A 13,523-nucleotide genomic window follows, 5' to 3' on the forward strand; every position below is an offset into this window, starting at 1 on the left:
ACCTGAGCCTGCCAGACACCACAGGCACCAGCCTGGACTGTGACCCGGTGCCTCTGCAGTGCAGCCCAGCCCAAGCACAGCATGAGTGCCCCGACAGCAGCACCTCCATACAGGAGCAGGTCAGCACCAGCGAGGAGAAGCAGAGCCTCTTGGAGGGGGGCTTAGAATCGGGCCTCCAGTCCCAGGCACCGGGCAGCAGCACTGAGAGCTCTGAGCCCCTCTCTCCGTGAGCTTTCCACCCAAGAGAGGACGATTGCCATCTTTACCTGGACCTCTCACGCCCTCCTGTCTTTTCCTTTAATAATAAAAGCACACTTGTGCTCACTCAACGCCTTGACTGCCTGAGGAGTTTTCATTCCCGGGGACTGGGATGAATGCAACACACAGCAAAGCACCTCAGCTTGCAACGCTGAGGCTGTGGGGTGCATGAAGCAGAGCTCCAGGTTTGTTCCCGTTGTGTCTGGCTTCGGGATGTCTGCAGCTCCCATTTGGTACAGTAGCAAACCATCTCTAGCATCCTGGATGCTGCTTGTGATAACCCCAAGCTTCCTGGCGGTGGCTTTGTGATGCCTTTCAGGGCTTTTGGATGCACTGTGATGCCTTGGCTGCTCCCTATCACCTCTCTCCTCCGGCCGCGTCCATTCCTGGCTCCCAACCTCCGAGCTGCCTGCGCAGATCACCTGCAGCCGTATCCTCATCACGCTGCAGAAGGACGAGCTCATCCTGGCCCGGCCTCTCATTGGTCAGGGGCAGCGCTGTCCCGCCCCTGCCTGCCTCTCATTGGTCAGCGGCAGCGCTGTCCCGCCCCTGCCTGTCTCTCATTGGTCCGGGGCAGCGCTGTCCCGCCCCTGCCCGTCTCTCATTGGTCAGCGGCAGCGCTGTCCCGCCCCTGCCCGTCTCTCATTGGTTAGAGGCAGCGCTGTCCCGCCCCTGCCTGCCTCTCGTTGGTCCGCGGCAGCGTCGCTCCGGCCCCGAACGTTCGTTGGTCCGCGGCAGCGCCGCCGTCTGCCATTGGCTGAGGCGCCGTGCGCGGGAGCGAACGTTGGGTGCTGGCAGTTGGAGGCGCGGCTCTCCTCCCAGAGCGCCGCTGCAGCCGCCTGTGCCGTCTCGTAGGAGACCGCGGCGGCAGCCGGAGCTGTCCGGGCGGCACCGGGTGGGAAGCCGCGGCAGCTCGGGAGCGAGTGCTGAGGACAGCTGTGCCGGAGGTGTGTTGGAGAGCGGTGCCGGGACGGGGAGAGGGGCTGTGGGGGGCTCTAGGAAGCTGCGGGGAGGCGACGGGTGGGGGGCAGTGGGGGGGGGGGGGGGAGAGAGAGATATATAGCGAGATGTGAGGCTGTAGGCGCCTGTGAGGTGATGTAGGGGTTATGGGGAGCTGCTGGGGGGAGAGGCAGATACGGGGCTCTGAGGGTGGTGTATAGGGAGGTCGGGGGCTGTGGTGGGCCTTAGGGTCATATGGGACTATTGGGGGCTGTTGGGAGCTGTAGGGAGGAAGGAATATGAAGCTGTAGTGCATTGTGGGGGGACTGTAGGCGTGGATATGTAGGTTTCTATAAAAAATGAAGCCACTGTTCTGGGCTGCATTGCAAAAGGGGTGACCAGCAGGGAGAGAGAGGTGATTGTCCTCATCGACTGAGCTCCTTTGAGGCCTCATCTGCGGCGCTGCATCCAGGCCTGGGGCCCGCAGCACAGGAAGGACGTGGAGCTGTGGGAGCGGGTGCAGAGGAGGCACTGAGATGTCAGAGGGCTGGAGCAGCTCTGCTGTGAGGAGAGGTTGAGGGCAGTGGGCTTGTTCAGCCTGGAGAAGAGTAGGCTGCGGGAGACTTCATTGTAGCCTTGCAGTACTTGAGGGGAGTGTATAAGCAGGAAGGGAGCGGCTGTTTACGAGGGTGGATGGTGATAGGACAAGGGGGAATGGTTTTAAAGTGAGACAGGGGAGGTTTAGGTTGATATTAGGAGGAAGTTTTTTGCACAATGGGTGGTGCCACACAAGAACAGGTTGCCCAGGCATCAATGATTTATAGGCTGGTTTGGCCCTTATTTTTGTTTTAACTAATGAAGTGCTGGAGAAAGTTTTGGGAAAGTTTCAGGTTGAAGAGTTGGTAAAGCTGTGACAGTATGTAGATGATTTGCTGGTTTGTGGAAAAGAGGAGTCTAAAGTAAAGGAGACTGCAAGTGAAATTGTGAAGTCGTTACTTGTACTGTATGTCTTCAGTGCATTATTTTCTGAAAGTGTGCACCCAAGCAGAGATGTAAGGGATCGTGTGCCTTCAGAGCCTAGAAAAATGTGTCCAGTTTCAGCAAAGTAGGTCTTGGGCACTGTGGTGGATGCATATGTCTGTAATGGGTGTAACATACTGTGACTTGGTTGCATTACTGTGACTAATTGAAGTGGCTTAAGGAAAGGCTGTTTTCTTCTGTTTGTTTATTCCCTTTGCTGAGCTATTTGCACGGAATGAGCTGATGTTGTTGTTGCTGTGGGGTGTGATCAGAAGGATGGGAAAGCGCAGTGTTTGTGTTCACATGAGGTTATAGCAGGGCTATGTCAGACTATCGTGGATGTTCTTTAAGTAGTTTGAGGCTCCTGGCACATGGAAAATAATCATGACAGCTGGCTCTGTCTTCTATCGAGCTCTTAAAAATACTGCTTGAGATAACAGCAGGTGAGATGAAATGCTGAGCAGCATGGGGCTTGTGTCTGCCTTCAATAATTCTTTTCCTAGGCAGTGTGTGTTAAATTTTGTTCTATGGACTGTGACAGAAATCTGGATTGCTCCGTGAGGTGTTAAAACTAGCTTACCTGTTGACTACTGACATAAGGCTTAGTTGATTTGAGCTATGGAACTTTCAGCTTTTTTTTAATGGCTGTTTCTAGGTATCAGATAGCAAACAAAACGTAGATCACAGTGGCTGGATTTGTTTTAATCAGGTGCTTCTGACACCATGCAAAACTCTCTTCTGGAGAAAGTTCCAGAAGCTTTCAGTGTTTAATTCTGGCTGTACAATAGCAATTAGTTCAATTTATAACACATGAAAAGCAAGCTGATAGGGATCTGGTTCCAGGTGATTTAAATTACAAGAGGGAGATGGTGCAGGTGTAGTAAGTAGGAGGTTACCTTCAAAGTGCCTTCCTGGTTCTCCGTGCTGCTTGATGTTTATTTACCCATTTGTGCTGTGTTCAAGTGCAAGCACTGTAGGGTGTCGAGAACACTGTAGAATGCCTGGTGCTGCCACGACCAGTCATAGATACTGGAAGGAAAAGTTGTTATGAACTACCGATGGAAAACATGGACAGTTGTGAGGCTTCTTCTTGGCAGAAGTTGGTGAGACAGTCCTCTGATAATCAGACGAAAGGTAAACTGGTTTAAAAATGAGTCTTACTTTCAAGAGGGCCTTGTGTGGTCTGGTTGTTTACAGTAATGCAGGACTAGTTGGGTAAATAACTGATTGGAAAACCTGTAAGGGAATTAGGTTGTTTTTTTTTATGTTAGGGTTCTTACTATTGAATGCAGTACAAGAGCTTGCATGACTGGGAGCCCAACAGTCTGCCGCCGTTGTTCTCATGCTGCCTCTCTGATGTGCTGCCTCTTCAAACTGCTAGGGCTGGCAGCAGCAACCAGCACTAATGCTGCAATTAGAATGGGCGATGCGGAGAAGACTGTGGCAGAAATGATGAAGCCAGAGGCCCAGCTAGCAGAGGTTTGTGCATTTGCTGCCGATCTTTATCCCAAGGAGCTGGCCGCCTTGCAGCAACAAAGCCATGATGTAAGTAATGCATTCTGATGTCTGTGAATTGATATGGATCACCAAATCTGCCTTGTCTGTTTCACTCAATGTGCCTGTCTTGAGTGTTTGTAGAACTGCCTTGATGCTTAGTCTGTTCTGACGTGATGCTTCATCTTGAAGTCTTGAGCTACTCGGCACTGTGAGATTCTGTTTTAATCTCTTGGTGCTCTAGCCATAGTTTTGAAGAGCAAGTGTAATTGATCTGTATTCCCCTTTGTATGCAGGGTAGCCTCACCCATGCAGAATTATCTGTTGCTGTAGAGATGCTGTCTTCTGTGGCTGTGATGATCAGGGCTTTGGGTTCAGGGGATGTGAGTGCAGTATGGAGACAACTGAGCAATCCTGTCCCAGGGCTGACAAGCACTGAGGATGAGAACTGTCAGAGGTGAGTGTTTGGAAGGTTCGTGTCCGTCTTTGATATTGCTTACATTCCCGAGAGGTTCGGTTTTCTTTTCTTCCCCTTATACTTCAGGTTCTTTCACTGCTGACTCCAATATTAGTTTATTCTCTCTCGGTTCTTGCATCTTGTCTTTGCATTCCCCGTTTCTTAGTAATCTGCTCTGAGTACCGTCTCTCAGACCTTTATCAAGGTTTCACAACAAAGCTGTGTTCTGGCCCTACGAGGTTCTCAATTGCACTAGGCCAGCTCCTGCCCTGTGTTTTTTGTCTGAAACTGTCATGTGGTGTTTTAGTGCTTTTCTGGATTGTTTTGCACTGGAGCTGACCGCCTTGCTCACGGTCTTTTGTCTTTTTCCTATTCCTTCTTTCTTTCGTATATGTCAGTTTTAACCCTTGTGTTACTTCTTCCATTTTGTGTTTAGTTCTCATTGCTGTCTTGTGTGTTCCCTGGCCAGTTTTTCATGACGTGATACTTGCTGGTTTTGATTTTTGTTCTTTGACAGATGTGTGGATGATGTGATGAAGCTGAAAGCTCAGATGCGTGCAGAAGAAAATGAGTTTGTCACGTGGAATGATATCCAGTCACGTGTGGATCGTGTGCACTTAGCTGTGCACGAAGAACATGAAAGTAAGTTTTGCTTGATTAGTGCTAGACTGATCCTAGATCGTAAGGTGTGCTAAAACTAGGTGCCTGCCAACGAACAATCTTGTTGCTTGATTCGTATAGACTGAGATAGTTGCCTTTTGCCACTGCTTCTTGTGTAGCTGAGTTGCCCTGAAAAGGCTGTAATCTAGAGAGGCTTAAATGTTATGTCAGAGCCTGGAATCTTGACTAACTTGCTTCCTGGATCTGCAAATAGACACGGGCTTCCTGTGTGGCTTCAGTTCATCTGATCACGTGACCCGAACAAGTGCACGCCACGTGCATGCGTGCACCAGAGCACTAGTTTTGCAGCCTTGTATTTGTGAGGCATCACAGCAGAAGCCTGGAAGTTCATGTAGTCCAGCTCCTCGTTTCTTGTAACACTCCTATAACCCCTAAAACAATAGAGACAACAGAGAACCCAAACCATCAACCGTAAAACGCAGAGAATTTTATAATGACATCAGTTGACATCTTATGGCATAGTTTTGGTAGGAAACTTTTTAATTCTTTCACCTGTTAGTGTTTCATAGAATCATAGAATGGCCTGGGTTGAACAGAACCGTAGTGATGGCCTAGTTTCAACCCCCCTGCTGTGTGCAGGTCGCCAACCACCGGCCCAAGCTGCCCAGAGCCGCATCCAGCCTGGCCTCGAGTGCCTCCAGGGATGGGGCATCCCCAGCCTCCTTGGGCAACCTGTTCCAGTGCAAATATGTTCAGTTTCTTGTGTGCCCTTGTGCATGGATACTTCTTATCTAGTGTCAGAGGAAGTCCTGAAGCCATAGCGACATGTACCCTTCTGCTGTCCTGAAACTTGGTTTCAAATTCAGGAATGCTTTCTAATGAGGAGCTGTAACATATTGTTGTTTCACAGGGTACTCTTTTTCTGCCGCTGTTGGCTAATTAATCAAGGATAATTACTGCTTGTCCTCTGTGCCCTTTCCTGAGTCAAAAGTTGCCGTGTCTGTTTTCCTTCGTTGTTCCTGAGATGGAGTAGTGTCAACCGTAGTGTGTGTGTTTTTGTAAGAAAGGTCTTTCTTTTCCTACTTTCCCCCCGCTTTCTGTCATGGGGAGAGCAGCATGCCTAAAGGTGTGCATACTGTGTGTGTACACACTGTAGGAGGAAGCAAGCAGTCTGTACCTTAGTCTGCCTAGGTGACGGGGAGTTGTCAGATGAAGGACAGAACAAATGCAGGCATTCTATGGGCTAAGATAATACTGAGAGGGAAATGCAAGTGATGCTGAGACCAAACATAGAATCCTAGAATCACCAAGGCTGGAAAAGGCGTAAAAGATCATCCAGTCCAACCGCTCACCTATTCCCAATAGCTCCCACTAAACCATGTCCCTCAACACAACATCCAGCCTTTCCTTGAACACCCCCAAAACAAAACATGCTGTTACGGCCTAGACATCACTGTGAAAAGATACTCTGAACACACCTGGGTGCTTTCCTGTGCAACCTACGTTAGTGAGCCTGCTTCTAGTGAGGGGTTTGGTCTACATGATCTCCAGAGGTCCCTTCCAACCCCTGTGATGATTTTTGTGGATCTGTGATGCTCTAAATGAACTGCCCAACAGTTCAACTTAAACAAATTTCATCTAGTTATTGGTGATGTGGAAACTTAAGGTGAAAGATCTGGCGCGCTAGCAGTCATGGAAGCAAGTAATAGTTAATGTTAGATCTTTTAATAGAAGGCCTACAATTAGGTATTTCTGTGTGTTAGGCTGTGAAATCACTAGTAAAGTAGAATAGAGAACAGTAAGAACAAAAAAATCTAGCACTACCGAATGAGGGAAGAGGAAGAGGAAGAATGGACTGACATTTTGAGTGGGTTTTGTTAAGTGTTCTCTGCAGCTCATTGCTACTACTTGGACACGTTTCAAATTTTGAATTTCAAGTTTTCTGTCAAGAAAGAAATAGAGAAAAAGCATAAATTGGACAATGCTTAGTTGTTGTTTGCTATCTTACTGTATGTTTCTGTGTAAAAACAGTGGAGTCCTGCCTGCAATCTCTCTTAGCGTGAGAGATAAATAGAAGTGTATATTGGAAGCCAGTTTGATGGCATACGTCTGAGAACAGAAGTAGGTATGTGAATATGTAAAATGTACACAGAGCTGATTTTTGCTAAACATCATTTAGAGGTGATGACAATTGATGTGGAAGAATAAGGACAATTCAGAATGACATGAATATGTTTCACCGCGTTCTTGAAAGCCACGGTTAGAAAACAATTCAATGGCCCCGCTTCACAGAACAAGTGAAATGGTGTGCGTTTAAAAAATAGAGTGCAGGACAGAAAGAATTCTAATGGTAGTCTTGGTCCACTACCAGCTGTGACTTTGAATAATGTGTGAAAGGAAGGCTTTCTGTAGATCTTCATACTGTTCTTGAAGTATGCCTCTGTGCACTGCTGTAGATAACAAGTTTTGTGGAATCACGGGACATCCCAAGTTGGGAGCGACTCACGGGGATCATGGAGTCCAACTCCTGGCTCCGCTCTGGACCGCCTAAAAATCAGACCGTATGCCTGAGAGCATTGTCCACATGCTTCTTGAACTCTGGCAAGCTCATTGCTGTGCCCGCTGCCCTGGGGGAGGCAGTTCCAGTACGGGACCACTGGAAACAGAAATCCAACTCAGATCTCCCCTGTCACATCTCCAGGCTGTTCCCTTGGGCTCTGTTGTTGTTTGCCAGGGAGCGATCAGTGCCTGCCCCTCTGCTGCCCCTGGTTGGGAAGCTGTAGAGCACCACGAAGTTTCCGCTCAGTCTCTTCTCTGGACTGAGGACTTCAGCTGCTCTTCGTATGTGTTCCCCTCTAGACCCTACACCATCTTTGTAGCCATCCTTTGGACACTTTCTCATAGTTTTATGTCCTTTTCATACTGGGGTGACCCAAACTGTACGCCGTACTCAGGATGAGGCCACAACAATGCAGAGTAGGGTGGGACAGTCCCCTTCTCTTGACCTGCTAGTAGTCCTGTGCTTGATGCACTCCAGAATACTGTTGGTCCTCCTGGCTACCTGGGAGCGCTGTTGACTCGTATTCAACTTACTGTCAACCAAGACCCTCCAATCTCTTTCATCATGGCTGCTCTCCAGCATCTCCCCCCTTAGTCTGTGTGTATAGCCAGGGTTGCCCTTTCCCAGGTGCAGAATCTGTCACTTGCTCGTACTCCATTTCTTGCAGTTGGCGATTGCTCAGCTTTCTAATTTCTCAGGATCTCTGTGCAAGGCCTCTTCACCCTCAACAGATTCAGCAGTTCCTCCCAGTTGAGTGTTGTCAGTCAGCTTGCTCGTAACACCTTCTAGTCCTACATCCAAGTCTTTATGAAAGCATTAAAGAAAGCTGGCCCTAAAATAGAGCCCTGGGGAACGCCTGGAGTGACTGACTGCCAGACCGATGTGACCTCGTTTACTGTGGCTTTTGTGGGCCTGAGCCATCAGCCACTCATTCACCTACTGCATTGTATTGCTGTCTAGTCGTATGTTGGATGTTTTGTCCAGGATTCTGTGAGAAACGGTGCTGAAAACTTTACAGAAATCCAGAAAGCCCTCAACGGGCTTTTCTAGGTGAACTACAGAGGTGACCTTGTCATTAAAGAAAGCATAGTTAGTTAAATGGTCCTTGAAATGGTGCTTTTTTTACAGCAGTCGTATCGTACCGTCTTCTTAGCAATCCTGGTTCTTGTGGTGTCCTGAGCGTGTACTGTTCCTTAATCTTTGCTCTGTCCAAATGCAGTGCCTGCTATAAAACGTTCCACTTTGTGATTCTCCTACTGCGTGCAGAAGAAAAAGCTGCAGTCTTTGGGTATTTTAACCCAAGTTGTATCCACTCTGAGCTCCTCGCTTTCTTCCAAAAGATCTTTGTTGTAAACTCTCCAACTGCGATTTGAACTGTTGCTTCTTTCAGCAAGCAAGAATTGAATATTCAATATACGTTGCATCACACGATCTCCGGGTGTCCATTCCAACCCAAATTACTTTGTGATTTGCTGTAGGTTTGGCATGTGTGACTCAGGCTTTGTTCACATTTAGCTAAGTGTAAGCTATCTATTTATGTCTGTTTTCAGTTAGTTGAACTGTAGTCCTCGCTGTCCCTGGCAGCACCCTCATCTGTTGTAATACAGCTCATAGTACATGCATCCAGTCAATCCTGGTATTTCAGAAGTGAAGGCACTGTATTTTTGAATGGCGTTCTGTGCAAAGCTATAGCTTGGTGTGAAGAGCTTTATTCTGAAGGATTCTTGAAAACTTGTGACTTACTAGCCCTGGCCATTGAGGTTTTGATAATTCTCTTCTAGTGGATTTGAGCTACGTGTTGAAGAACTCAGTTCTGTCTATTCATGTGGTCTCCCCGAGGGATTTTTTTTCTGCTTTTTCCTTTATTTATTACTATGTCCAAAAATGTGTGGCTTCCTTAAGGTGGAGAAGTGGTCTTGCTTTCTTTGCTAGTAGAAAATGATTGCTACTAAAATGTTGCTATTCTCCGTGGGTATTTGGTTTAGCACCAATAGCACTTTTCTTCCAAAGCACAGTTTCCTGATGATGGTAAAGGATTGGACAAGGATTGGATCTTGTATTTCTTCTTCTATCCCTTTCTCTCTAGGAGTTTTGGCTGTTGGGCTTATCAGCGAGGCGCTGGATGAAGGAGACACCAGAAAAACTCTGCAAGCCTTACAGGTTCCTGCAGCAAAACTGGAGGGTGTAACCCCAAAGGTAGGTCAGCATTATCAGGGCACACTGCTTGGGGCTAAGAGAGAGAAAGCACAGGTGGGTGTAGTTGAAAGTACCTCTCCAGAAGCCTTTGCATCTGTGTACTGAGGGCATTCCTGATGTTGGGAAAAAAGCTGGGAAACAGATGTGGAAATGAAAGGGTGAACGCTGCATGCTATCAGCTGATGTCACCTGGCCAGTTTGGATCTGTCTGTATGAAGGCAAGAGAGATGCAGGCATAACACGTGAATCTTTGTGAAGTACAGAGATGGGCTTAAAGATATGAACTGCTTGAGATGGATTGCTCTAGCTAATCGTACGTCCAGAGTGGCACACGTACCTTCTTTTTGGAGATATGAGGAGATGTGTTCAGTTTCATTTGTTTTTATAAGAAGGCAGTGTTTATCCTAATAGTTGTGAATTTCCAAATGCAAGTCTCGTTCAGTCTCCGTTTTTCAGTGCTATTTGTTAAATGTATCCATAGGTGTAGTTACATAAAGCACAAATGAAGTTTGAGAAGTAGGCAAAAAAACTTGTTAGGTGATGAATTTGTTCAGAAGGAGGGGAAAATAGAAAACAAAAGATATGCTTCTAGCAAGATGTGTATGAATGCCTGTCACTCACTAGGTGACACTGCAGATGCTATGCATTTTTTGCATGGTGGTTGTCTGTTGTGGTAGCCCAGGACTTCTCCTGACTTAGATGGAGTTGCCTCTTGGTGTAACTGGTCTGTATGTACAGGTGAAAATGGAGAGAGGAAGAATGATCTCACCTTACTGCTTTAGGAAGGAAGATGAAATGCTGTATGGGTGGTGTTTGGTTGCCCTGCCTCGGGCAGGGGGTTGGAGATTCGTGATCCTTGAGGTCCCTTCCAACCCTGTGATTCTGTGGTGTACATGCTACTGATTTTTTTTTTTTTTTTTTTTTAAACAGATGAGTGGGATGCTATTTTATTTCCTTATGCTTACACAGAAGTAGCAGATGTGCTTCCTTTCAGTTGCCTAAGTGTGTTTAATTTCTTTTTGTAATATCTTTTCAGTTGTGGAGCACATTGTTCTAATTCCAGCAGGGATTTTAGCATAGAGACTGGGATGATGCTGTGTTCAACACTGGTGTTTTTTTGTATGTTTGTTTGCTTTGTTTTTTTTGACTAAGTGTAAACCTTCACGATGGCAGTGTCCGAAAACTGCGCTGGTGATGAAGATCACTGAGCAGCTTCGTCAGTGGCCCTGAAAGGGTTCATGTTCCTCAGGAACCCATTTTGTGCCGAAGCATTTCCTCCTGCTGAGTGAGAATGAAATAACGAGTTGTTCTTAGTGTGCATGGAAGCTTCTGCCAGGCTGGATTGGTGACTTCAGTTGACGTGAAATTACCTCACTGAGGCATATGTTCAGTGTAGGGCTCCTCCCTGCAACATGGCAGCAATTTCAGAGATGGTGAGATCGTGGTACAGACTAGCACTGTGGGTAGAACAGTTGCTGTCCTGAGTCAGCGTGCTTACTAGCTGGTGACTTCTGTACCTTGGGACTGAGAGGGATTGTAGTTCAGCACAAGGCAGGGGATCTGGCGTATGATGCGATTTCTCACGTGATGAGCAGTGAGAGAAGTGTTAACCCTGCAATGTGTGACAGCGCGTGTCCCTGCTGGGGGGACTGTGACAGGAAATGCACGGGAAAGATCAGAGGGTTTTGATAGTCCTGGGATTGATGACTCTGCTGGTAGAGATGACAGTGCAAGAGTTTGTTCTTGTAAGTCTGCCACCCTTCCCCAACAGGAATTTCTACATTGCTGAAGCAGTCATGGGACTCCTTGGACATTCAGATAAAACTTGTTAAAGGGATGTAGGTTTCAATCCAAAGCAGTGGTAATGTGGAGGGTATGTAAGGAAATGTCAGTTTTCAGTCCTGCCACAGAACTCTTCATGCTGGAATACAGTGGCTCTTTGTGCAGGGTGATTATTAATCTGTGTCAGAAGTCAATGTTTCCCGTGTCCTGTTTGCACATCAGGAGTTGTTGGAGGGATGGCAATTGCTTCTTAAGATCTCCTTCCATAGTAACCCCCAGGAAGCAACAGTGGGGGTGGAGGAGCTGTGCTTGGCAGCTGCTGGACTATTGTTCATTACGTGTATTTTGGGGTTTGCTAAACACTTGTCTCTTGGAAAATTTCTGCGTGTAACGTTATTTAATGAGTTTCTTCAGCCAAAACATAAGATACGGTGTGATCAGTACTCCACAGCAAATGGTCTGTTAAAAGAGAGACTTGAGAGATGCTTTTACTGTTGTACGTTTGTATTTACCCCCAGTACATACAGTGTGTTATGGTTTTATGATTTTTGGTCATCAGTATTCCACACCATAACATCATGTAATGCACTGGGGGTGGGGTTTGATATCTGCCGAATGTTCGTCCGATGGAGAAGAACTGCATTTCCCCAGGAGGCTTTGCGGTCAGCAAGGGGATATAACTCCATGCAAGGTCACCTGATCCTTCTTCTTCGCCTGCGCTTCGCTGTCTGCGCTTCGCTATCTGCGCTTCGCTGCCTGCGCTTCGCCATCTGCACTTTGCCGTCTGTACTTCAGTCACTCAACTGGACTGCACTTCTCACCCCAGCATTGTGGTGAGGTCTATACAATTCAAACAGATTTTCTCTCTCTCTCTCATTGTATTTTACTAATACTATATTTAGTAAAATCATTTGTTCCACCTCAGATTAGTGCTGTTGTTTTCAAGTATTTTGGGGTCCCCTGCTTCCCCTTTCCCAGAGGCGCGGATCCGCAGATCCCTCCGCCCTGCTGGTCACGGAACTGGGCCGGACCAGCCCATAAACCGTTGACATTTTTGGTGGAGAATGCGGGCAACAGTTGCTTTCTAGCTGTTTAGACTCTCTGCTCTCGGAGAGTTCCGTTGGGAAAGCTTATCTGTTTTACCACTACTCTCTGAAAACGTGACCTTGAGAACTCCAGGCGGACTGCCAGCATCGTAGGATATTTGTAAACTCTGAGCTTTACTATCTTGCCTCTGTAAAAAAAAAAGAAAAAAAAAAAAAAAAAAAAGCTTTCTGTAGTGAAACTGACTCTTAAAGGGCTGCACGCTGCTGCCTCTTCTTTCCTAATGCTCAAAACATACTGGGCATTAATTAAGCTGGCCACCTTGCTCTATGGAGCAATCGGCATATACAATCAATTGAAAACATGGGTGGAAATATGGACCTGGCACGTTCGTACAATGTGGCTTACAATTCCGGAGACAGCTGTCAATTTTACAGGACTGGGATTTTTTAAGGTTTCCAGTCTCACCTTTCAGCCTGTAATGCAGTTTTTGAATGAACACCTAGTCGCATTACTAATCTCCCTGAATGTATTGCTCATCATTTCGCTCAGTATTAGTATTTATTATATTTTGAGCATGTCCTCCCCAAAACCAGAGAATACTGAGTGGCAGGGAGTGTGGAGAGGTCTGGGAAAGACTTTAGACAGATGGAAATCTTCAGTCTCATGGAACTTTACTCCAGAACACCTGAAAGACCCCGAGAGTCTAAACAGCTATTTAAGGCAGGAATGTTGCGGCTTGGGCAGTTCTGAGGAGGCACATATGATTTGGGGCCTGGCTAATGCTTATCGGGCCTTATTCAATACTATCCTGGAGAGAGAGAGAGCTTCTGAAATTGAAAGGGAGAGTCTCAGGGAAAAAGTTCAAAATGAGCGAGAGAGTCTCCTGCTCCAGAGGAAAAACCTCCGATCTGAGAGAGATGCCCTCCGAATTGAGAGAGACTCCCTGCAATCCAAGCTCGACAATCTTCAATCTCAACAACACACCCTCCAATCTGAGCTAGATACTGTCATAATCGAACGAAACAAGCTCCAAGCTGAACTGGAGGATGAGAGCATTGGAACTGACCAACCTGATCAACCACAGGAGGCACCACAATCGATGTCAGTTGCCCCTGTAAGAGGACGGAAAACAAAGCGAATCTCGACTCA

General features: G+C 47.0%; 1 pseudogene across 1 annotated transcript in view; it reads left to right on the forward strand.

Annotated features, from left to right (window-relative positions):
• LOC306946858 (ras GTPase-activating-like protein IQGAP1) overlaps window positions 1-13,523 on the forward strand; it is a 50,093-nt pseudogene that overhangs the window by 20,438 nt on the left and 16,132 nt on the right. Inside the window, exons 5-8 of the transcript in view lie at window positions 3,599-3,762; window positions 4,008-4,168; window positions 4,686-4,810; window positions 9,436-9,599. The product of the transcript in view is annotated as a ras GTPase-activating-like protein IQGAP1 (transcript). The remainder of the gene's footprint in view (window positions 1-3,598; window positions 3,763-4,007; window positions 4,169-4,685; window positions 4,811-9,435; window positions 9,600-13,523) is intronic.

This window comes from Tetrao urogallus (genome assembly GCF_951394365.1).
Source record: "Tetrao urogallus genome assembly, chromosome: 5".
NCBI lineage: Eukaryota > Metazoa > Chordata > Aves > Galliformes > Phasianidae > Tetrao > Tetrao urogallus.